Consider the following 26,925-nt stretch of genomic DNA (forward strand, 5'->3'; position numbering starts at 1 on the left):
TGATTAGTTAAAGCTTTCACTGAGATGTAAAGACCTCTAAATAGTTATTTTTGATAGCACTGACACTATTCTTCTTCTTTCAAGAGCTATTTTCCTGAATGTTTACTTGTGTCAAATGTTTGAAAAGGAAAAAGAAAATCTCAGCATTTAGGGAACTTTCATTTTGATGGACGCCGAGAACGCATATACAATAAACAGAATAAATAAAATATGTTATTAGGTACTAATTTAATGTCAAAATATGGGCAATGTAAAAATATATATATGAGCAATGTACCTGATATATGGGAGTATTTTTAATGTAGTTAGACAAGACTGACTGAAAAGTTAACACTTGAACTAGATTATTAGTTACTTTTCTTGATATTGTGGCCCAACAAGGGCAACTTAAATATGAGGTGATTTTGGCACACTGCAGTAAGGAAGCAGATATGAATGCTGGTCCTCAGATCACGTCCTCCTTTCTCCTTCCTTACTTAGCCGAAAACCTCAGGCTAACAGGATGATGTCCATATTATTGTTCTTTTATACCCAGTGAAAATCTCTGAAAGGCACCATAACCATATTCAGATGTGTGTCAGCTAGGTACCTACTGCTAAGTCCAGTCATGTTAACAGAGATGAGCCAGCAGTTTTGGGGTCCACGGGAAGCACTAAAGATGAAACACTCAGAACGTCATTATCCTAGGAGTTCTGGCATCCTATGGAGGCCATTGTGGATGTAGCAGCTTAGTAGCTAGAGTACCAGGCTAACATGTGGATGGCTCTTATCACTAGTGCTACAAACAGAAAAAGGAAAGAAAGAAGCTGCAAGTAGAAGTAAAATATATGTAGGAAGCTCGTCCAGGGTGTGAAAACGCTGGCTTTCCTTGTCCTGCCTTGCCGTATGGACAGCTGCCTTCACACGAATTGATTGACATGCTTTGCTTTCACCAGACCTAACTTTGTTGTAATTTACTTAATCTGCTGGTGAAGGTTATTCTAAGCACTTCTTTTTTTTCTTCTGAAGGAGATGAAAATGTTGAGCTTCTGAAGAGAATATTGAGATAATTTAAACTTTAACTTAAAAGAAGTTATGTTTTATAATAAGTATGATTTTCTATCTTACAAGTGTGACTATGGGATAGGGTAAAATGGACTGCAAAGAAAATGACCATGGATTTTTTAGTTGAGCAACTTTTGCGATCTACATTTCCCACCTACTGAGTTAGGAATGACTATGGAATGGTACACTACAGCAGAGGAAGACAACTGACTGAGGGTGTTGGTGTTCCTGAAAATGTTAAATTTGAAGGGTTTGTCTAACAAGAGTATGCTAGAAAGGCAAAGTGCTCTAAAACATTGGTGGGTGCGAAAGCATCAGATACTGTAAGCGGAGCGATTTGGCTCAATTAAGAGCACATTTTGCTTAATACAGGGTGAGCAGGCTCAGCTACACTGATAAATGCCCTCGTGTTCTTTTGAGCTTTGTAGTTGCTTATTCCTTCCCCTTTAAATGGAAACAAATCACCATTTCCCCTTGTCATCTGTTCTCACCTCTCTAACTTCTTCTTTTTTCTGTTCTCCGTAATTTACTTGTTCTTACACTTCAGAACAAAGCTCAAAAACTGTTTAAATGCATCCGAATTGCTAGGAATTATCCATATGTTGGCCCTTACGCTCCTTACCAAACTTACTCTAGTGGTTCTGGGGAGTGGGGCTGGAAGTGAATTTTGGGTGAACTCTAATCAGAATTTTGGTGCACATAATCTGGAGCAACACACCCTTTGAGTACTTTAGAAGGAAATGCCTTTCTTCTTCTATTCCTTTCTGAGTTGTTAGCATCTTTAAAACACTTTCATTGATATTTATATTCAAATGCATACATGAAAACACCTGAATATTTAATGTCAGCAAAGAGATTTCTCCAATTGTCATCTTTCTTGTAAATATACATGGACTGAAGGAAAATTATTTCCATAACAATGAACTCAAGTGTGCCCCTTTTTAAAATAAAAAAAATATATAGTCTGGATAATAGATCAATTCTGTGTACATTAAGCTAAATTTTATGTCCTAGTTTAATCATGTCATCAACACACCAGCCTCTATCTCTAGCAAACAGTGTTCTTTGAATTAAGAGCTAAGGATTTTTGGCTTTGTTTTTGGGGTTTTTTGCTTTGTTTTGTTTTTTATTTCTTCTTTTTATTTAATTAATTTATTCAGACTACATCTCAATTGTTTTCCCCTCACTTGTATCCTCCTGTTCCTCCCTCCCTCCTGCTTTCACCTTATTCCCCTCCCTTAGGTCTGTGACAGAAGGGCACCTCCTCCCTCACCATATGGTCACAGCCTATCAGGTCTCATCCTGATAGCCTGCTTATCCTTTCTCTGAGTGCCACCAGGCCTCCCCACCAAGGGGAAGTAGTCAAATTTGGGGCACCGGAGTTCATGTCAGAGTCAGTCCCCACTCTCCGTACAACTGTGCAGAATGTCCTGTCCATTGGCTAGATATGAATAGGCATTCAATGTTTAATGCGCGCATTGTCCTTGCTTGGTACAGTAGTCTGAGCAGAACCCCTGGGTCCAGATCTACCTGTCATGATGTTCTTTTTGAAGGTTTCTAGGACCATCTGGATCCTTCTATTTCACCATTCTCCCAAAGTTCTCTCAGATAGAGTCCCAATAGGAAGTCCCAATCTCCTGGTAAGTGAAGACTTTCATGGGACATGCCTTTTGGGCTAGTGTTCAATTATAAGTGAGTATTTACCATGTGAGTCTTTCTGCTTCTGGGTTAACTCACTCAGTATGATCATTTCTAGTTTCATACATCTGTCTGCAAATTTTGGGATTTCCTTGTTTTTAATGATCTAAGCATTTTAAAGGGCCACATCTCATTTGAATGTGTAGACTAAGTCTTCAAGTAAAATTCAACAGTAGAAAGTGAATTGAATCAGTCTGTGTATGTTCATTTAAAACGTACCTTTAAATATAGTGCATAGGTTGTCAAAATTATGCCTAAAGAGGATTTAAGGAAATGCAAACCAAAATTGAAATTACAAAAATCCCTCTTGTTCCTTCTTTTAACAAAAATCTTAAAGGTTTGATCAAATATATTGCCTTCCATTCTTCTTTCATTTTTAGGTTATAAGATTTGGAATAATCAGTTTGTAACACATGTATTGTGAATGTTAGATGAATAGAAAAGGAGATTATCACAAGAAAATTGTGTGACAAATGGTGTGTTACACATGCGGGGACATAATCATAAGAGCATTTAAGGATGACGGATGCAGAGGAGGCAACAAGGTGATTCATGCACCACAAGGACACCATTTTAACTGGTGCTTTAGTTTTCTTTGACATAAAAATAACTGATTTACTTTGCTTTAATTCTGAGATGGTTGATACTTTAAACAATCCTCCTAGCCATTTAGAGAAATTATTCTTACAGTGTAGGTACTACCATATTATACTTTTTAATGAAAGTTCATTACTTTACAGCAGACTTGCTTAGCTTCTGAGAGTTACGCTGCATAAACTTAGCAAATGACCTACAGAAATTGTTTCAGGTGGAACTTATTCCAATTGTTCTAATTTACTTACTAATGTCTGTAAGTTATGTTCCTCTTTGTCTTATGATTTGTAAAATATGCTTCTAAATTACTTAAGCAATTTGTGCCTCAGCTGTCTGAGGCTGTGATGCAGCTCTGTTCTTCCATCTCTTTGGAGTCATGAATATCTTTCTACTATTTTAAGGGGGATTTGTGATCATAGCACCAGCAGGCAGTATGTTGGACAAATTAGTGTTTGGGCCACTAAGGTGGGGGGAAGGGAAAATGTTTATTCTACTGTTGAAGTAGTTCGTGTGTCTATGGCCAAAGATTTCACTGGAGGCCACTAAACTGGGAAAGAGTCCAAGGGGTGCCGAATACCTTCTGTTCTGAGTTATGCATCACTGTGCTGAGAGCACATGGTAATGGAGAGAAAGAGAGAGAGAGAGAGAGAGAGAGAACAAAATCTATTTGATAAGAGCAGTGGGAAATGTAGCTACATATGTTGCAACTTCAATATTTCCATGACAATGTCCATATGAGATGCACCATTTTGTTGATTAAAGCCATTTTAGTATCACAGTAGAATGCTGAGTATTATTTATCCATACAAAAGCATATAAAAGTGACAGGTTTCAAGTCATAGTTATTTTGAAGTAGGTTTTTTAAACTTTTTAATTAATAACAAATTTCCCATCACACTTCCCCAAATAGCACACATAGCTTTATAATAGTTTGTTCTTTGATGGTTTTATATGTATAGTGTTATAATCCCCCTCTTTATACTAATTCCTCATGCATTCTCCCTTCCTCTTCCTTACAAGCATCCTCTCATATACATGTGTATTATTATGTGTAAATTTTCAAACAAATGCTTTAGCCATATTTTTCTATGGAAATGTGAGATCACACTCAGAAATGTCTACGACTCTTGGAGAGATATAGGGATAAATACTAATAAAGGAGTTTGTATTTTTCTAATCAATTTTAAATGGGACTAATCAAAATGTGGTCCCATGAAAGTAAAGTAGTTTTTCTTAGTACTAATGGTTGATTGTAATACTTACATATATACATATATATATATTGCTCACATAAATACATATATATGTATATATGAACCACTGTCCTCATACTTTGGTAAAATTTCATTGGATGGAATATTCTTTATACTAACAGCTATAGCTTGCCAAGAATCTAAGAATTTAGAAAGTATATAAATATTCATCCCAAGGATCCAGATCCTCAGAGTTCTTACTAGATGCACATTTAACTTTGTGCATGATGAGTGCAATGAACATCAACTTCAACTATATTTGCATAGGTAAAGATGACTAGAGAAAACTCTTTTCCCCATAGATGACGCATATAGGTACAGAGTGAAGTTAATGGGATAAAACAAAAAATTCTTCTTACCTTGAAACAATTTTCCTTCCAGACCTAGCCTCCTACAAAGCCTTGACTGTAAGTGCCAAACTCTGGGTCATATCTGGTTAACAATCTGGGAATTCCTTTAGTCTGCGCCTGTGGAATGAACCCTAAAGTATTGTACATATGCACTTATTTGGCATTGTTTTAAAAATGATGTCTCAAAGCATGCTTAAAAATCACCTTGAGTAAAGCACCCTGTGACATCATGGCCTCAATGACCTTCAGTAGAGCATCCTGTGACATCACAGTCTCATTGGTCTTCAGTAGAGCACCCTGTGACATCATGGTCTCACTGGTCTTCAGCAGAGTACCCTGTGACATCATAGCCTAACTGGCCTTAGTAAAGCACCTGTGACATCATGGCCTCACTGGCCTTAACTATAGCACCCTGTGACATCATAGCCTAACTGGCCTTGAGTAAAGCACCTGTGACATCATGGCCTCACTGGCCTTCAGTATAGCACCCTGGGACATCATGGCCCTACTGGCCTTCAGTAGAGCACTCTTTGACATTATGGGCTCACTGGCCTTCAGTAGAGCAGCCTGTGACATGACATCATGGCCTCACTGACATCTCAGTATACGTGAGTCTCGCTCTAAGGCTTATGCTCAGCCTGTGACTCCCTGACGCTCACACTGTTCAGCATAAATCCTTACATTTATTGGAGGCACCTCACAGATAGTTTTCTAAACAAATGAATTCCAGCAGCTTCAAGATTTAAGCATAGTGTAGTAAAGTCAAGATTTTCCTTCATAAATCAAACAAAAGCATTGAAAGCCTCATGTGGGGCTCCAGTTCTTACAACAGCCTAGCGTACTTCATTTCATCTCATAGTAGACACATAATCTACTGCTTCAGGAGCTCCTGCAGTGTCTCACTTCATTGATTCTCTTCAACTTGGATATTGACATTTTCTAATCCACTCTACTATATACAATTTATGTTAAAATGTGGGGAAACGCTGTTTTATGAAAAAGTAAAGTTCAACGGAGACAAATTAAAGTTGATATATTTAAGGTCAAGTGCTTATTTATGCAAATATTAGAAAAGTATTTAAAAGTAATATTTTAAATGTGAGGTTTCATGTCAAGGGAAAAATGCAACATGATAAGGTGGAAATGTTTTGTTTGGTTTTTAAAAACGTTTATTATAACACAAAAACAAAACTAAGGATTATATTTTTAAATAAGTTTAGAGTAAAAATCAAATTGTATACAATGGTTAAAAAATAATGTGGGACAATGGACAGTTACATGATCACAGACAGGTATAATTAAAGGTTGTGGAGAATGAGGGGAAAATGTGCTTGCTATTTCCTCTGAGAGTCTCCATTACTTACTTAACCACTTCAGGCATCACATTCATTTTCCTCCCTACTTCACGTGTTTGGAAACGGGACAGAATCTTGAGGCTATTAGAGACATTAACCCAAGTTTTCATGAAGAAAATAAAATGAAGATTTATTGAAACCATTAGGTACATGCTTCAAAAATATATATCTTAATAAATGCGTGTTATTTATTTTAAATCTACTGTACTAGTTGCTACCAAGTGGAATGCTAACACTTTCCTATAATGTCAGTACTGTTAATATCAAATCCCAAATTCTTTACAAATCAGCCAACATTCCCAAAAGAGAAATTAGGATGGCAATATCACTCAGTTAGAGATCCATAGCTGGAGTCTCTCTCTGTGGTCTGTTGGTCTCTCTTCTGTGGTCTATGTCTCTTCTGCCCAGAACAAGTTGCTCAGCCCTATTATTGCGCTAGCTCTGAGAAATGAAAGGATGTCCCAGATGAACAACAGTTCATTCACTGGTTTGGATCTCTTCAAAACACCTCCATGATCCAGACTTCCCCCAGAAGCCATGCTGGTATTCTGGAGACCATGTTGACATTCATAGACCTTGCTGTTGAGAAGCCATATCAAAGTCCAGGATTCATGTTCCTGCTCGCTGTGAAGGGCAAGGAAGCTACTTTTGTTGTGGTACCAAGAACAGCAGGTGCAGTTGAGAAAGAAGGACACAAAAGGCTTCTGTGACAACACTGACCTCCAGCCCATTCCTCCACCCCACCCCCAGAAAAAAAAAGCAACAACCTAAAAAGGAAGCCATCAAAGAGAACTCTTAAAAATTGTGACAAGGATGCTGAAGTGTAGCTCTCCACAGCCAATGGCTTCTGGTGGGAGTGCAGGTGGAGGTTTTCTTTAGAGGTCTAGCCAATTGGAGTCTGACCACCCTCCAATGAGTATATGGACAATACACAATTGACTTGGTTTTTTTTTTTTTTTTATGAGGATGTATCACAAGGGTGGGGCCACAGATGGGAGGACTAAGAAGTGAGTGGGATCTGGGTAAATGACATGAAATTCCAAATAATCAATAAAAATATTATTTTGTAAAAATGGATAGGAAATAAAATGTCACAGCTGGCACTTGCCCCAATATCCAGAGGAACGAATTTGCCAAGTAGTTTAGCTCAGTGTATTTCAGCCTGCCATCTTCCCCATTAAAGTGCATGAAAAGTTAAGAGTTTCCTAAGTGTGCTGTTCACAGAAGTCATGAACCAGCATGAAATCAGTAAGTAGTCTCTGATGCTCGCAATTTGTATGTTTTTAAAATGTGGGTATTGAAAACATTGAGTAAATTTGCATAAAATTCCATAATTGCCCTAATTGCTCTATGTACACACACACACACACACACACACACACACACACACACAAACACACACACACACAAACACACACACAGGACAATCAGTAATTTGCATTAGTGGAATTTATTAATTTCAGTTTTCTTGACTGACAATCTTTGCTAAAGAGGTTTTGAATACAGTTTCTTCAGACTCTATCTTGTGCAAAATTGTTAATATCTAAAAATGTACAAGTGGAGCTGTGTCTCCCCAACCTCCATATTTACCAAGAAGTAAAATGCCATCCTTGATTATTTTGGCTATCATAAAACTTGAAATATGATATCATACATATACATATGTGTGCATCTGATCTCTAAGAATAAGAAGACAGGAAGATCTAGCAACACTGACAATGTTTTTTTTTTCAGATAGGTTTTAGCTGAAACACAGGACATCTGACCTTAATGCCATTGCTAATTAGATAGTCTATAAAAAGCAGCTGCTTTTTCTCCGGGCTGTATACTCACATTGTGACATTATCCTGTGGTAGATATTCAGAAATGATATTTTTAGAAAGAATAAATGGCATAGTAGTCAGAAGGAAAATCCAACTGTGTGTTTTCACCTATTTTAATTTTGTGATCACAAAGTCAGCATAGCAATACAAATAATTCACCCTTTTATTGCTGTTTGTTTCTTTTGAGGCTCTGGGAAATGAACTCAGAGCTTCCTGTATATCAGGTCAGAACTCTACTACTTAGCTGTTTCCTCAGCCTTCCACCTGTTGCCTTTCTTGGGATGCTTCTAATCTGAGAATTTAGCATCTTTTGCTACAGTTCTACTATAGTATTTCTAGAGGTGTGCCTTATATGTCCTTGAGATCAATGAAAGCAGCATGCTACAGATGAGTACTTTCTGTAAAGCTTCTAACAATCTGCATACTAAGTGGTGTTGCTGGTGATATCTGTCTTGTTAACCTCCTCAGGTATCTTAAAAATAACATGCTAACATTATCAAATGTATGTTTTCCACGAGAAATGTGTTTAAAGGAAGTTATGTAAGGTGTGTGATCGTATGTGGGATATTAAGTGTTAAGAAACAGTTTGAGAGAATTGCAAAGGGCTGTCAGAAATTATGTCCTTATGGGGCACTTTCAAATTGTGCTGAGTTTGGGCTTAATGGGCTCTGTAGAATCAAGAAAAACTTTCTAGCAGTACATGGTTTTGTAAATGTATCATTCTTTGGTAACTAAAATGGCATTACTTAATGATGCTCCCTTACCTTACCAAGTATGGACTATAATAAAGATATATTTTTATTAACAGGGAAATTAATATCAAAAACATTTGCTGCACTGCGGTTTTGATGTTGACTCCCATAGGGACGCATAGCCAGGGTTTTCCACAGGCTCCACTCTGCTGTGAAAGTTGGTCTTCTCTACTCTGCTTCCTTCCTTGTCACTCAGCTCACTACCTAGAGCCATTTTGTTTCTCAAACAAGCAAAGCAAACAAACAAACCTGTTTGATTGTCTTGGTTTCTAAGACAATCATTTGGATACGGATCTTCCTCCCCAGTGCTTACAATATATATTACATTCTTTAGCATCCCCTGTAAGGAATTTGGCTGATAAAAGGAGATGTTTAAGCAAAAGGATTAAAGGTGTGAGTTATTCCACAACTTTAATGCCCTTCAAACTCTATGCCTGGCTCTTGTCAGATTCCTAGATCAGTGCCCGAACCCATTTGCTTGTTTCCTATGGAACGCTAGAGATTCCTTCAACTTGTTCAGGAAAAAGTAATATGAAGAGACATCAAAACTGTTGCCATGTTAACAGTAAACTGCTAGAGACAGTGTCAAATAAGCATTCCGGTTCTTCACCTATAAAGTATTGTGGAAAATTTTCTATGTCTTCAATGCTATATCGTGGACCTTAAGAATAGGGAACTACTTCTTCCAATCTTACTTCTTTATGTTTTTGTCAAGAAATACAATATTAACCTTAGTCTCTGCAACTTGTTTCTTGGTTAGTACTTCTTCCTAATTCACTATGTTGTGTCCTCTTTTACATATGTGTAAACCACATGTCTGATTTACTCATTGTTGGTGATAAGCCATCTCAGTTCTTGCAAGAACAGAATGATATGAATAATAAATCATCTCTTTGTATATACTTTTTACTACTAAGATCCTACAAATAATTCCATTGAATTAATCAGTTTATATTATTAGTTAAATCCAATTATTATTAATATATCGACAGGCACCAACTCTGTTTCTCTGTGGTCAATGTGATATTTAAGTGTTGTCTTCAACAATAGGGCCCGAGAATCTGTTTGTGTAGAGCAGCCAATAGATTTAGCAATAGTCTGAGATGTATAGGGAATTCCATGGGGCCCCTTTGGTCAATGACTCAACTAGATGTCACCCATTCCTAGCACTGGGGGCTTGACTTGGCAGGGAAAGATTGCTAGTTGGGGCACTACCTCCTCTGTTGTTCAGTGACTCCATTCAGATTTCATTATATATTTTATATTTTAAGAAACTTTTATAGTAGGAGGTTTTCATATGACCTCTCAAATGGCCCTTAGTGATAGTGGTCCCTTCTATAATCTTTCCTCTCCTCCCTCTCCTCCCTTTCCATTTAATCCTGCTGCTCCGGTCTCCATAACTACATATTATTTCCTCATCCTTAGGTATCACCTATCCCATCTTGTAGAAGTGGACTTAGTTTAATCAGAAAGTGGTTGGTTAAACTCACAACATTCATGCCAGTATTATGACAATGAGCATATTCTTAGGCCAGACCATGCTGTAGCTCCTGGGGTTCACAGCTGGGCAAGACTGTTGATGACCCACCCTACCTAGTAGCCTGCCTAACATTATCCAGCACTATGAAAGCTTAGCAAACAGGGAAGAAGTTTCTGGGTCAATATCAGCTTGACTTTTTCCATATCTTTTGGTCAAATATGCACTGTATTCAGCAATAGGCTCTTAGCATCAATTCTTGTGAGTCACCGGGATCAAGGGAAAGTACCACACTCCGACACTTGGATTCTGGTTTAGTGACCTACATATTATTTAACTTTTTGCAACAATATTATCCCTTTATGTAAAATACCTCCAATTCAAATTCTTTTGTATTACATATTTAATAAGTCCATAAGACAGTAAAATGCCAAGTGGCTTTTTCAAATATCAACATTTCATTTAGCTTATATGTCCTTAATGACATATTCTTTTACCTAAGTAATATTTACTCTCATTGTGATGTCTCTACACAGAAAATCCCTATTCAGTTTTAAGATACACATCAAATACTCTTTGAGGCCTCGCACTAGCATCTGAGAGAGCGCCTCCCCTCTGCTACTGGTAGCACTGCACACCACTAACTCACATCTACCATAAGATTTGTCTGTTTTCAAGTTTTGTTTACATTTGCCTAGAAATGCTATTAATTTGCTCAGGGTGCTTTATCAAAATACTATTTGGTGTCAAGTACAGCAGAAATAAATTCTCTCTGCGGTTCTGGAGTCCTGGATCCTGGGATTGGGGAGGATTGTGTCTTCTGTGGCATCTCTCTTACACTCGTGGATATTGGTCTTCTTTGGCCTTCACACTCAAGCCTCCGTGTACAGCTGCACCCAGACCACTTATTCCTAAGGAACGGTAATCGTGGGGGAATAGAGCTCAGCCTAGTGACTCCACTGAAACTGACTAGCTCTAGCAGTCCCCACCTCCAAATACAGCCGCAGCCTGACCTACAGAATCTCAGTACTTCAACGTATGAATTTGGAAGACACAGCTGAGCTCATATTAGAAAGCATGTATAGTTGCTCCTTTAAACTAAGTATCTCTGCTTATAGTAAAAACAAAATGTTTGTTAGCAAATTCTATAGTATTACAAATACAATTTTTGTTATTTATAATATCTTACAGTGTTTTCCTTACTGAATACAGTATTTGCAGAACAAAATAAATAAGGCAAAGCCACTTCCCTGTGTTGTAGGCTACAAAGCAATCATTGGTTGCCTGTAGGTTATTTTGTCAAGATAATGACTACCAAAGGGAAGGAGAACCAGCTTGTCCGGGGATGAGCACCTTGATCAATTGTCCTGTGCCAAGGATCAGTCCAAAAACCACAAACACACAAACAGAAAACATACTCAGCAAACGTGTGTGTGTGTGTGTGTGTGTGTGTGTGTGTGTGTGTGTGTGTACAGCAATAAAAAAAGGCTATCAACTTGAGGGTAGGTGGGGACAATGGAAGGTAGCTAGGAGTAGTTGGTGGGAGAAAAAAGAGGGAGGAAAGTTATGTAATTTTATTTCTTCTAATATGTATTAAAACAAAGAAAAACTACTACAACAAAATCAATTATCACTGCATTTTCCACTAGTGGGTTCCTTCATAAAGTTGATTCTCTGCCCAGGAACTTTCATCCAATTTTATTATGCTGCCATCTAGTGGCATTGACATGAAACTGTCATCATTGCTTAGGTTTTGCTGAGAATTTAAAACTTGTTTTGTTTACTTTCCCAGGCAAAGGCAGGTGGATCGCTGTGAGTTCTAGGCCAGCCTGGTCTACCAAGTGAGTCCAGGACAGCCAAGGCTACACAGAGAAACCCTGTCTCGAAAAAAGAGAGAGAGGAAGTTGGTGGAGAAACTGAAAAGGTTGCGGATGGGAAAGATTGTATAAAATAATAAGATTAAAATATAAACTTAAAAAGAAGACATAATTTTAGTGTTTCTACATTTTTACTTTTATATTTTGTTTTTTGTTTTGTTTTTAATATTTTAGTTTGTCAAGGCAGGGTTTCTCTGTGTAGTCTTGGCTTTCCTGGGGACTCGCTTTGTAGACCAGGCTGGCCTCAAATTCACAGAGATCAACCTGCCTCTGCCTCAGGAGTGCTGGAACTAAAGGCATGTGCCACAACGCCATGTGGTGTGGCCATGTGGAACAATGACTATGCCAGCAGTTCTGGCCCCGAGGAAAGACATGAGCTCTGATGAATGTTTTCAAAATGACGCAATAATTGACTTACTTCCTGCGGGTGTCCACTAAAAGATCAAGGGTAGATCCCTTGTGAGAAATTCCTGTTTTTATAATTATATGTATATACATATATATATGTGTATATACACATAATTGTGGCAGACTGTATTACTATAAAGGAGACAATGGTATCTTTGCCACTTGCTTCGTTTCTTTGTTGATGTTGTAGTTTTATTTTATTTTTTAATTATTTTATTTTTGTACATATTCATTTATATTATTACACATATATACAATTGATTACCTATGGCAAGAAGAACTGTAAAACTAAGCTACCTGGTCTTCGACTCCTTCAGAGACTTGAGAAGGAGTAAACTTGATTATTTAAGTATGCCGGGCATGCAGGTTAGTAGCTTTCCAAATGAAAAGATGACAGAGATGGTTTTCTATAAGCCTTTTTTTAAAAAAAAAAATAGTTTTGGATCTTTGGAAGAAAAAAAAGTTATGTGCCAAGCTCACTACAAGATGCACAGATAGAAATAAGCAACCAATGGGATGTTTTCATGGACTATAACTACCTCAAAGAAAATAAAAGAAGGTAATATGAGCAAAGCAACAAAAGAGTGGAAGTTATGGGGTTTTTTGCAACAGACAATTAAGTGATAAATGTGGCAAAGTATCTTGAGTAAAAGACTGTAACTAGGAGTTTAATGCTTCTGTCAGCCTTCTATTGCTATGATAAAATATCTGTAATAGTCAACTTAAAATGTTTAGTTGGGGCTATGGCTTTGGAGAAAGCAGAATATCATGGCAAGGAGGAAAGTCCTCCCCTCTCGGTGTCCAAGAAAGTGAGGAGGGAGGGATAGCAGGAAGGAAAGTAGGAGGAAGAAAGGAACAGAGAGAAAAAGGGAGGTGGCAGAGTCCTAATAGGTCTAGTAAACCCTATGACAACACAGTTTCAGTAACCTAAGTTGTTCTCCCTGGGTCCCAGTTCTTAATGGTTTTAGGAAGTCCCAAAGTGCTGCGTTGTGTGCATTGGGACAAGGCTTTAACCCTCTGGAGGATGTCCCACAGAGAAACTATAGCAATGAAAACAATTATGCTTGCAAATGTTTCAGAGAAAAGATTTTCAGTTGAGGCAGAGGAAAAAGCCATAGATCTAATAGGGAAAACAAGAATGGCCTGGTCAGAATCATAAAGAAACCATTGAGGCAGTGAGGTGCTTTTAAGATAGGTAACGGGGGAAGAGTAGATGCACAGAAGGTTGTAGGCTGAGGGAGGGAGTGTGAAGTGTAACCAGAGTGGGGTAGAAAGCCAGCAGGAGTGTTATAAGGGGACATCTAGGTTGAATGTGTACTTCTTAGCTGCATATTACTATACCAACGTATTTAAGGGTAAATTTGTAAAGAGAAATGATTATGTTGACAATGTTATAGGTTCTGGTCAAAGAAAAGATCCATGCTTAAAGACTCTTATGACGGCAGAAGGCAACAGTAGAAAGCACATATCACAGCAAAATGCTCATAGTACAAGCCCAGGAGAAAAGTGTGTGGGCTGTACACTACTGTCAGTTGGACAGGAACACGTGCAGTGATGTAAGGGCCTCCTACCAGACCTTGGCCACTTTTCAGCACTGCCCACCTTCAGGAAAAATCCTTCACTGTGTGGACATTTAGGAGACACTCCTGCAAACCATACATGGTATAATCATAAGCAAACCCCAGAAGTGGCTGGGAAAGAAAGAAGCAGAATGCTTGCTACTAAACAGCAGATGCCAGACTTGGTATAATTGTTATCACATCCCCAGCCATGGTGTCTTTATCAGAAATTGACAAGGTGACCCAGAAAACATATAGCAGAACGTATGCAGAGCAACAACTAAGCAGTGTTGAAAAATACTGAAGAGAGGCTGTGCCTCTCTGTTTCAAAAGTTGAAGAAATTCTCAATTTAAACCTTAATCTATTAGCTATAGTCCGCAAAGAAATGTGATACTGACATTAGATCCATATGTTGACTATGAGCTATAAATGACAGATGTGATAGGCAACATTTATGGTATATTATTTTGATTAGAGTAGAAAGACAATTGAACAGAGAAATATGCCCTTTGGATTAGGAAATAACCTGACATCCACTTGTGGAATGGTGATATTGAATCCTCCTTTAACTAAAAACTAGATCATAGAACAAAATCTATCACACTATTAAACTCTTAGAACAAAATGAAAAAAGCATATCATCTTTACTTAGATTAGCAATGATTTCTAGACATAACAGCAAACTTGTCAACAATGGAGTCAAATGTAGGTAAATTAAACACTACCATCTTCATTTTAATTCATTTCCAAAGACACAGAATAAACTGATAACCCCTAGAACGTATGAGAATATTTGCAAATCACTTATTTCATAAGAGCCTTATATCAAGACTATATAAAACGTTTTTACAGCTCAGTGCACCCAAAGATGAATAATTCAGCCAGAAAATATATAATGATTCTGAATAGAGACTAGGCTGAGGACAAAATGTCAAAGAACAACAAACCCATGAAAAGATGTTCAACAACATTTGTCATTAGTGATTTCAGTTTAAAAGCACAGTACAATACCTCTTTATGGTCATTTAAGTAACTACAAAAAATAGAAAGGAACTTTTCATGATGATATGAACACATTAGGGTCCTGATAAATTGCTGATGGTTTGAGAGTGGTATGGCCATTCTGGAAAACAGATTCTGATTCTTTTAAAGCAGTAATGAGAGACTTGCTATATGACCCCGTAGTTGGACCATTAGGTCTATACCGAAGAGAAGATGCTGATAGGAATTGAAAAACATATTTCCACACAAAAACCCACACACAAATATTTGAAAAGAGTATAAGGACTAAAGGAAGAGATAACCCAAATGTGTGTCAGCAAATGGGTGCATGAACAAACTATAATTTATGCACACAACAGAAAAGCATTAGTCAATACCAAGGAAGGAATCAACATGAGGATCAACTTAATCAACTTGAAAACCCATTAAATAAAAGAAGGCAAAACCAAGTCCCTGGGTGTTGTATGACACATCTATGGTAGGCACAGCGAGGGAAAGAGAATGGATGTTAGTATTTGCCAGGAGCTGGGAAAGGGAGGAATGAGGAATGATTCAATAATGGGCACAGGCTTGCCTTCTGATATGATGAAGGCATATTTAAATAATTTATTCTGATGCTTGCCAATCCCTGAGCTTAACTAGCTGTTAAATTGTATCTTTTAAATATTTAGATAGATAGTAAATATATCTTTAAAAGTTATTGTTTAAAAAAAAAACAAAATCAAATGTCAAAATAGTATATTTGAAAGATATTTTCCAAAAGCCTATGGCATTCCTTGTTATTTGTCAGCACTAAGTTATTTGAATGTTACTTTTTCAAGTGCCTTATTCAACAAAATACTGTCAGCACATATTATTCACAGAAAGGAATACTTAAAATAATGAGTAAGATCATTGAGGTGGATAGTGACATCAAGAAATAACAAGAAAAAAATTTGAAGGAAGCAAGCTTGGAATGAACGTGAAAATATTCCAATATGAGAAAACCGAACTCAGTAATTATATTCACATTTATAATCTGACTACTCAAGCTAACAATATGCTAAAAGTGAAGATACATATTCTTATCTTTGTATGAGTGATAGCAAAATAAAAAGAATAGATGAAGCTTGACTTTCAAGGAAGGTGGTGAGTTTAAGTCATAATGTAGTGCTTTTGAAATGTTTACATGATAATAGGGTATCACTTCTATTAGGGCAGAAAAACATTTTGCTTACAATTATAACTGATGTCAACCCTACTGTCCTGTAAATGTAGCTAAGAGGGTTTTTTTTTAAATTAATAAAATTACTTCCAAGCATGTAGTTGCTTGATACTATCTTATTCTGAAACCATAGAACAGTATTGGTGTTTAGAAGTACAGCTTTCAGATTGTGACATAAAAAGTAATTACAGGGCTTGCAAGATGGCTCTGTGATTAAGAGTACTTGCAGCCAATCAGATGACCTGAGCTTGATCTTTAGAACCCACATGGCAAAAAGAAAGGACCAAGATCTGCAAGTTTTCAGCAGACCTCCACACCCTGGCCAAGTCCTATACCTCCTGCCACTCCCCGCCATGTGATAAACAAAGTCACAAACAAATAAGGCGTAAAAAATACCTTTTGAAGTAGCAGCAAAATCCTTGAGGAGCAGTAAACAAGTTTTAGAAAATAAAATCAAAGTCAAAGTTGGAAACTAGCCCAAATGGTCAGGAAAAAGCCTGTGTAAAGAGAAAGTGCAGTTTGTGGTGTTCTTCTCCTTGTCCCGCTAATGACACTGTCCTTGCATTTGGATTCAATGATGCTAACTGATCTGTATTCAGAGATAACTGTTGCTTCTGCATTGATAGCCACCAACAGTAGTCTACGAGAGGATTATATGTGCCGTGTCTGAACTATTAATTGATTTTATTCTCTCTGTAATATGAGGTATATATTAAATTTAATTTCCTTGCCCCCAAACTGTTGGCAGTACTAAGCATCTATTTCACTGAGCTATGATCTTCCAATGCAGCAAATTTCACACCTCTGTAAGTGATCAGAAATGTGACAATCGCTGCCCTTCATGTGGAGTGATTATTCTTAGTGGAGATGTTATTTAACAGTTAGTAGTTATGAGAAAGTGAAATCGAGAATGAAACTAGCTGAATGAGAAATGCATACCGTGTCCAGGGTGAGCCAGGCTTGGAAACAGGAAGGGATGCCCAGACTCTGAGAGTCTCCACTGAACGGAACCACATGCGGATGCACAGTTCTGATGTGCAGAGTGGCAGGAGGCTGGATGAACATCAACCAGCTCAGGTGGCTTAAAAACACCGCATTGGGCCCAGAAAGTGGAACGCTCATGGAGCCTGACTTGCCAGGGGTCTGTAAATTTGATCCAGTTTCAGCTGGCTCCGGGATCTATGGTTTTGCTGTTCAAGGAAGATCGTTGTGCCAAAGAGAATTCAAGTCTAGCAGCTTATCTGGTATTAGAACTGCACCAAACTTAAAACTACTAACACAGTGTTTCAAAATCCTTCACTGCATGTCAGCATCCATACCTCCTAAAACATGGAGGCACCATCCTTTCTTACAAAGACACAACTGCAGTTGGACCACCATCTTAAAGAAATAAAACTGCTGTAAACCTCCCTTTACATTGCCTTTTCTCTTTGAAAACCTTCCTCTAAATCCTTAAACCTTCCCAAAATCTCCAGCAGACTTGAGTCATGCCCTGATCCATATATCTAATCTGTGTATCTTAATCTCAAAATTGGTAAAAAAAAATAAATAAATAAATGGTTCTACTACAAACTCGACTTGTGGCCTAGAATATCATTCAAAAATATGGTAGAAACTAGTAAGACATCAATTATTAAGACATAAATGTGTGTGTGTGTGTGTGTGTGTGTGTGTGTGTGTGTGTGTGTGTGTGTGTACCCATGTGCATGTAGGCACATTTGTGTTTCAAAGAAGTGAAAATTGTATTCACGACAGTATAATAGTAGAAGAATGTTTTCCAAGAGGCTGCCCATATCTTTTATGGCTTAATACATATTCCTAATGAAGACTTAATCATCAAAGAATAACTATGTAGGACTTGTTATTCACTATGTAGTATTTTGATTGGTTGGTTTGGTTTCCTGAGAGCAGGACTCACGTGGTAGCCTAGGCTGAAGTAGAACGTACTGTGGAACCAAGGCTGTCCGCAAGCTTATGGCAATCCTCCTGCCTTAGCTTCCTGAGTGATAGCTTTTATATTTATGCCCCATCTGGTTGTTTTGTTCTAAATGGTATTATCAGGGTTTGAATGCAAGCACTTTGCCTATAATATCTAAGCTTTCAACAGCATGCTAAATGACAAATTCACTTTAATACACTTGAAATTAGTTTTCAGAGTGTAATATTTTTGCTTATATAAATTCACACATGAAATTAGAGATTCACATACGATAACCTCCAAACTACCAAGACTTCTTTTATTTGAGTAATTGAATTGCTTGATTTTTATTTTATCTTTGTGATATTTCTAAAAGGTTTGCTTTGAGATTATAATATATATCATTTCTCCCCTCTCTTTCCTCCTTATAACTCTTACTCTATACCCTCTTTGTTCTCTTTCACATTCTTGGCTCTTTTTTTTTTTTTTTGGCGTTGATAGCTATTACATTCAAATGCATATATGTACAGACATTTATATTCCTATATATAACCTGTTCAGTCTATATAATGTTAGCCATAAGTATGATTTTAGGACTGACCTTGTGGCTTTATAACCGATTGGCATGGCTGTCTATGGGGAAGACTATTTTTCCTGCTTTCGGCATTCTATAATTGCCTGAAGGTCTTTGTGTAGGACTGAGGCTCATGAGATTTCCTTGTCCACTTTAGCATGTCTACTGGTCCTTGTTCAGCTCACTTTTGGGGAGTCATATAAGTGAGAGTTTAGGGTTACAGTGTCTGATCTTACTAGAAAAAAATTCACACCAAACTTAACCAGCCTTTGCCTTTTACGGTCTTCCTACCCTTTCTTCCGCAATATCTCCTGAGAGTCTTATGTGTGGAAGTAACCACTGGAACTTGGTTCCACTCTCATGTACTCAGCTCTGCATGTTGATTGGTTGTGGTGTTCTGCAGAGGACTCTGTTGCAAAGAGAAGTGTCTTCAATGAGGACTAAGAACTAAACTTGTCTGTGAGTGTAAGGACAAATGTTAATAGATGTTAGGGATTGCTGACCCAGCAAAGCAGTCATAGGGTCTCCTGCAAGGTCCATGACTTTACTAGCCCTGGATAAATGCCTATGTTCCCAGGCATGGTTTCTCTCCTGCTGGGAAGGTCTTCATTCCAATTAGAGGGCTGTAAGTTACTGCTAAAATATATAAGCCACCACTGTATTCTTAGGGTTATGCTGCCGTGCTCGCAGTCATTGGGGCTCATAGGCATCATAGCAGGGTAGGGCTGCTGGTTGCTTCTTACTTTAGAAGCTTGTGGTACCATGAAAGCTAGCCCTCAGAGAGGAGATATTCAGGTCAGTTGCAGCTCAGGAGACTCTAGACTCTGTTTCTGATGTTGATGGTGTCTTCACCAAATGTCTACCTTCCACCTCTTAGGGGAAATAGAAATAGGTGTTCTGATACATGTATGACTTTGCACGGCCTTGGCCAATGGATTTAAAATGGGCTTCTTATGTATGGTATTGGGGATTTTATTAGGTGTTCTTTAAAATGTTTGACATATTCTATCATTGATATATATTTCTAAAATTATTTTTAAAAGGGTAAAAATGCCATCTCATTATTTTTATTTTTAAATCTTAATATGATGAAGACTCATAGAACGTTAATCATGTAAATAAATTTCTGCTAATCTATTAGCTATTTACATAATAATTTTCTGTCATGCTTTAATGTTTATCCTCTTTTTGCCAGCAAAATAACTAACTGTGACCTATTTGTGCTAGGCACTTTAATATTCACACACTTGTTACAAAGCAGGTATTATCATATTAGCTTCAATTTTCAATTAAACATTAAGGCTCAAAGAGGGTAGACATCATGGTAAAGACTGTACAGCTACTCAAAATGAATAGTAATCTTCAAACTCAACTTTATCCAGACAGAAACAGTACAGAATGCTTCAGTGGAGCAGTCATCTGAATATCTTCAGATGCCAACCTTAAGTTGAATGGCGCTGTAATTAGTTTGATCTTTCTGCTCCTCACTCCTACAAAGCACACATAGCTGTTAGGCATGGGGTCTTCTAAACAAATTTGGCCAACACTACTTTCTACATCCCTATGAGTGAGTCAAGATAAATATTAAAGTGATATTTTTACAATAATAGAATCTATACGGGGATAGGGAAGCTTTGCAGCAGGAAATACAGCTATTATGCTAAGAGGCATTACTGCTTAAACTAATGCCCTGCATGCTTAGAAACATCAACAAAAACAGAAGACCCCGCACAGCTTCCAGAACCTCCACCTAGGCAAAACTGGGTTCATGGCTTAGAAAAATAAATGAATTTAAGTGTGAGCTAGATTTAAAGCAAATTGAGCTTACTAAAGAAGACTTGTATAAAGGCTTTACGAGGGATACTCCATCAGGCAGTATTAAATAGAGATGGGGAAAGAGAAGTCAGGGTTGAGGGTGGAATATGAGGAAAGATGGCTGTGGCTGTAATAAAATCAGAAGTTTACTCAACAACAACAGCAGCAACAACAAAAATAGAAAAGTGAGAACAAAGCACACCTAGTAAGATAAGTATGGGCTTCTGAAAGAGGAAAGGAGAGAATACAGGGAGAGAAAGAGGGAGAGAGGGAGATAGAGACAGAGAAAGAGAGTGAGAGAGAGAGAGAGAGAGAGAGAGAGAGAGAGAGAGAGAGAGAGAGAGAGAGAGAGAGAGAATATGGTTTCTTTATATGAGATGTTTGGCAGCTCTTAAGTTACATTGTCTTTTTTCTTTAAATATTCATTTTAGTGTGTGTGTGTGTGTGTGTGTGTGTGTGTGTGTGTGTGTGTGTATTATGTGTACCATGTGTGTACAAGAGCCCATGGAAGTCAAAGTATGCATTACAACTAGTTCTAGAGAACTAGCGTTACAGAAGTGTGTGAGCCACCACGTGGGTAAGCTCTTTTAACTGCTGAGACATCTCTCCAGCCTCTCAAGTTCTATCACCTGAGATTGCTAAGAACCCAAAGCACCTTTCTTACATTGTTCAAAGATAGTAGTTTATAACTTGGCTTAATGTTAATTTTTCTCAGTCAGGTGGGTTTATGAGGGACACCGTTTAGGTCTAGGAGAGGAGAGTGCTAAGATTATTAAGTTACACTGTATTTTATCCCTGGACAAACACACCATAATCAGTGTCCTCAACATCTGTGATGGGAGTGTGTTTGAGATTACATCATCTGACCATGAGTGAGAACAGCTTATTTGCTGTCCTAGACAGGGTGTCTTTGGGGAACTTATATTGTCTCGGTGACTGTTAGATGTTTTCTAGTGGAGTCTCAAGACCTCAGATTTTATCATCAGTAAAAAAGTTAAGCACAGAGCCATCGCCTTCTCCCAGCTTTTTCTCTTCATGCCCCCACAATGTCTTGTCTTTCTGTCCTACCTCAGCAGTGATGAAGAATTATGTGGATTAAGACCATCCATGCTGATTCTGTGGGCCTGTTGTGAGATCTCAAGGTCTGTTTCTGATGGGACTCCTGAGTGCCCAGTCTCAGAAAACTGGTTCAGAAAAAACAAGGCCCTTGCTGCCAAGCATGCTTTATAAGTTGCCCAGATCAGGTTGTCTTAAGACAGATATGAGTGTGGGATGCAGGCTATGCTTAGTTGGTCTGAGAAGTTTGTGGAGTGACTAGGACAATTGGATGAAGAATCCTTTAATTGCTTATTATAATTGAATTATGGCTCACCTCCTGGGTCAAGATATGTCGACAGTTGTTTTAAAACATGGCAGAAAGGCCCTATGGGAACACAGAGGAAGGGGATACAGGCTATCCCTGATAGGCTGTGGTCAGACGGTGAGGTGAACCCCATCATTCAGAGGTCTATAGGAGAGGAATAGGGTAGAAAAGGGAGGAGGTTGGGAACAGGATGATAAGAGTGAGGGGATTTAAAGTTTACCACCTTGGCTGGTGCCTTAGTTTGAGCGGGACCCCTGGGCCCAAATCTGTTCTACTTGTAGGTTTCTAGGACCCTCTGGATCCTTCTACTTTGCTATTCTCCCATGCTTCTCTCGTCTATAGGGTCCCAATAGGATGTCCTCCCCTCTGTCCCAGTTTCCTAATAAGTGAAGGCTTCCGTGGGACATGCCCCTTGGGCTAATATGCAGATATAAGTGAGTATATACCATTTGAGTCTTTCTGCTTCTGGGTTAACTCACTCATTATGATCATTTCTAGCTCAATCCATTTGTCCACAAATTTTGGGAATTCCTTGTTTTTAATAGCTGAGTAGTATTCCATAGTGTATATGTACCACAGTTTCTTTATCCATTCTTCTACTGAGGGACACTTAGGCTGTTTCCATGTTCTGGCTACCAGATCTAGCCAATGGACAGAACATTCTCCATAGTTGAGTGGAGAGTGGGGTATGACTTTCACACGAACTCTGGTGCCTCATATTTGACCATGTCCCCTGGAGGAGGAGACCTGGTGGCACTCAGAGGAAGGAGAGCAGGTTACCAAGAAGATACGTGATACCCTATGAGCATATACAGGGGGAGGTAATCCCCCTCAGGAACAGTCATAGGGGAGGGGAATAAGGGGAAAATGGGAGGGAGGGAAGAATGGGAGGATACAAAGGATGGGATAACCATTGAGATGTAACAAGAATAAATTAATAAAAATTTTAAAAAAGAGTGAGGGGATTCTAATCAGGACATAATGTGAATAAATTATAATCCAAAAAAAAAAAAAAAAAACTTCAGCATAGGCTGGGCTGTATAAACATTTCATCTGACTTCAAACTTTCTCTCTGAGTGAGAAGGGATCATAAGCTCCAGGAAATAATCAACACTCACTGGACTCTGGAAGGTATTTAGAAGACAGCTGTGTTCACCATTACACCACCAACACTTTCTCAGGAAGCTAACTGAAACTTAAGCTCAGGATCTTGCAAGAGTCATACAGTCCACTCCTGGGTTATAAAAGTAAAGACCGTTCAGTAGGGACAGAAAGCTCACAACAGCCCAGGTGCCTGTACGTCATACAAGGGCCTCCGGGGATGTGGACTTTGTAAGTCCTCAGCTATGCTGGGTGATGGTGATGATATTGGTCTGATAGCTGCTTTTGAGTCACTTATATTCTTGTAAGAATCCCACCCCTCACGTTCTTTGTGGAGACCCATTTCCTGATCAGTGTTGCAATCTGGGGTAAATGCACATTTGTTCATGTTGTCCCAGGAAAAGTCACTCAAAAGACAACACAGCTTCCATGCTATCCTGCAAATAAAACATTAAGTACAAGAATTTTTAAGAAAATAAGTGAAAGAAAATAATTATGGTTGTGTACTCAAAGGCATAAATGTCTAACTTACGATCAATACAATGATATAATGCCCCTTTAACAATTGATGTAAAATTCCCTTCCTGTTACGGAAGTGCCACTCTCTGGTGAGTGCTTATGCTGCTAATTCATTGTTGTTGCCCATCTTCTATGTCTCTATCATTCATTCTTAAGATAGCAATGTGTGTGTGTGACTGTGCGTGCGCACATGTGTGCTCACGCACTCATTAAAAAGAATAAAATTCTTGGAATGTGACAACATGAGTTAAACCACCATCTTTGTTGTTTGCCAGCTGATAAACTTGGATGTCTCTCTAAACTGAAGTCTTGTCTTCTGAGTAGTAAGGATACTGTCTGGTTCTGTGATGGTTAATTGTAGTGATCAACTGAACTCAAGGTCATAAAATGCTGGTACGTACAAATACAATATATGTGTCTGCTTTATTTATTCTTCTATTTCTTGACAAAAAATAATCTACATATTGAAAGAAAAGAAAGTCTGCATATACATCTATGCTTTGTTTTTTCTGGGATTTAAGATAGTGGAGGGCGGTTTCTGGATGTCTTGTTATTCTTTGTACCTTCACCACAGCCATCTTATTGCCAACATAAATGGTCAAATCATCATGCTGTGTTGTCTTAGTTGACCTCCCCCCCTACTAATTTTTCTTAGGTTATAACTCTACCCACTCTAGTCATTTTTAAATGTTTCTGTTACTTGAAATATTGGTGTTCAGTAAATATTTCTGAATTAATGAAATCCACGCATTAGCTCATTAACATAGCTCTATACTGTGGTTCTTGACTTAACACTCAAAAAGTGACTCTCCATCCAGCTATAACTGCACAAAGCTGAGCAGTGGAGGGAGAATAGGATTTAATGGCCATCCTCATCAACAGAGTGATTTCCAGGCCAGCCTTAGCTACATGAGGACCTTTCTCAACATAAATACATAAATGACTTCTGTTTGAATGATAATGGCCCTTAGAATTTCATTTTGTTCTTTTGAGATACTTTCTGCTTTTACTTATGGTATAATAGACACAGAAGCCATTGTATGAGAAAAAAGCCTTAAGTTCCGTACAGAACAGCGCTAACCACATGAAGCCACAGGCCCAAGAATGTAGAAGTTGTCTGAAGATCCAAAGAAATATGAGGACGCACGCAACAGCAAGCATTTTCCCCCCAAGCACTGTGGGGCAATGTTAGAACTTTGTTGCCTAAAGCTATACAATAGCAAGGTGTTTGAAAACTGTTTAAATCAGAGATAAACTCCATACTGTGAGCAGAGAATATTTTTCTCAGGCACACTAGAATCTTTAAAAAATGTTTTTTTAAGGAATGCCTAAAAATTGGATTGTGTAATCATAGCAGCATAAATTACCAATGTGAATGTTCCCAAAAGAAAGGCAGCTTTCAAAACTCAAGAGTAAAAAGATTCTTTTAAAAAAAATCTTTTTGGTTGCTGTATTTAAAAACCAGGCTGTGCTTTTGACTTATCATAATAAATGAAAGTGCTACCCTTCTGACAGTGGATATATAAAATGAACGCTCAGTTGGTTCTATTAACTTAGCAATAGATCACCTTGCTTTAAAACTCAAATGTTTGTGGTTCCACAGATACTCGTTTTTAATATGGTGTAGCTTATCACATGGGAAGCCTTCCTCTCTCAGAAGTTACTCCTTCCTGCCTTCATTTGCCTTATTGAATGTTCTTTGTCTGGATGAAGTGTTTCCAGTCGCTAACGACTGAAATCTAAAGAAAGGAATCTTATAAAACGTAAAATTACATTAAGAATATGTGTGGGAAGACAGACCTACCAAGTCACTAACGGCTGGTTACTGGGTACCACATACGTTTGGTGACAGTTTCACCAGGAACTGGAATGAAGTTCAAAGTTGCAATACCGTGCTTGCTCCTGTCTGTCATCTACCTCTCTTTCACTGCTCTGTAGAACACTCTGCATCACATGTTCTCTGTTTCATCCTAGATGTTTTACCTCATTAAGTAGAAACTAGCAAAAAAAAAAAATAGTCTCTCATCTTAGGCATCTGTCTACCTGCTGAGCTACATACCCAGCCCAGGAGTTAATTGTTCAGTGTTCTGATTGTGATTTGTAAAACTCCCACTTTTTGTGGCCAGTGTCTTTTATACTTGCTTAAAGGTTCTCTTGATAAGACAGCAGAAGGTCTGACCAGATTATGTCTTGCCATCTCCCCAGCTCTCTCACAATATTCTATTCCCTGGCTAGGTGCTATTTATTTTAAATACAAATATAATAGATAAATAAATAATATCTCAGAAAAATTCAGCACAAGGCATTGTATACTAAATTTCCCTAACAATATTTAAGTCCTAAATATATATACTAACAACATTCTGACTTCTGGCCATGAATAGTCAGCACCCATTGGTTTCCAGGACACTCACTCACTTTATTTATGATTCGGTACAAGGCTCGTGCTAGAAAAACCAATTCACTTTTGTGTATAGCTAAGTAATTCAGGTGTTCAATTCAAATGACTGTCAGGAAACTCCATGAAAACAACTGAACACTGAAACGATCTTAAATCGAACTAAATTCTAAAAGTTGGCTCATTGAGATGAAATAATTTAGAATGTTTAGTGGGAGTAGTATAGTAATTGTGGCATAGTCCTCTCTAGTAGTGCTGCTCCCTCATGGCCATGCTTTCGAATGGACGAGCCTTGGAAGCCGTTCTTCCTCAAACCACCGCACGCTGTGATAGTTAATCAGATTGTCAATGTGATAGGTTCTGGAATCCTGCATGGCTCTGGACATGTCTGTGAGGGATTTTCTAGATTACATTAACGGAAATAGAAAAATTCCACCCTAATTGCCACACAAAATCAAAACAGAGACAGTATGCTGAAAGCACTGGGGCATTGCTCGTGCCTTCCTGACTGCAGATGCAATATAACAAGCTCCCTCCAGCTCTTGCTGCCAGGGGTTTCCCATCAGAATGGAATATACCTCAAACTGACAGCCAAATTAAACATTTCTTTTCTAATACCTGCTTTCGTCAGGTACTTTGTTACAGTAATGAGACAAGTCACTATTACAATCACCTACCTTGATTTTAGCTACAATGAACAGAAAAGTAAATTAGATGTATTCTAAACATCAAGGGTATTTATTAATACTTATCATGAGTCTAAGAAAGAAATAGTCCAATTAAGAACTCAAATTCTTTCTTTATATGCAAGATGCTGCACCTTTGGTGTCAGCACACAGA

The 26,925-nt window shown here is 38.1% G+C and overlaps 1 protein-coding gene across 11 annotated transcripts in view; it reads left to right on the plus strand.

Annotated features, from left to right (window-relative positions):
- MAGI2 (membrane associated guanylate kinase, WW and PDZ domain containing 2) overlaps positions 1-26,925 on the plus strand; it is a 1,410,398-nt gene that overhangs the window by 168,437 nt on the left and 1,215,036 nt on the right. The gene's annotated exons all lie outside the window — the stretch shown is intronic.

The sequence above is a fragment of the Acomys minous genome (assembly GCF_964271855.1).
Source record: "Acomys minous genome assembly, chromosome: 6".
In the NCBI taxonomy this organism is placed as follows: Eukaryota; Metazoa; Chordata; class Mammalia; order Rodentia; family Muridae; genus Acomys; species Acomys minous.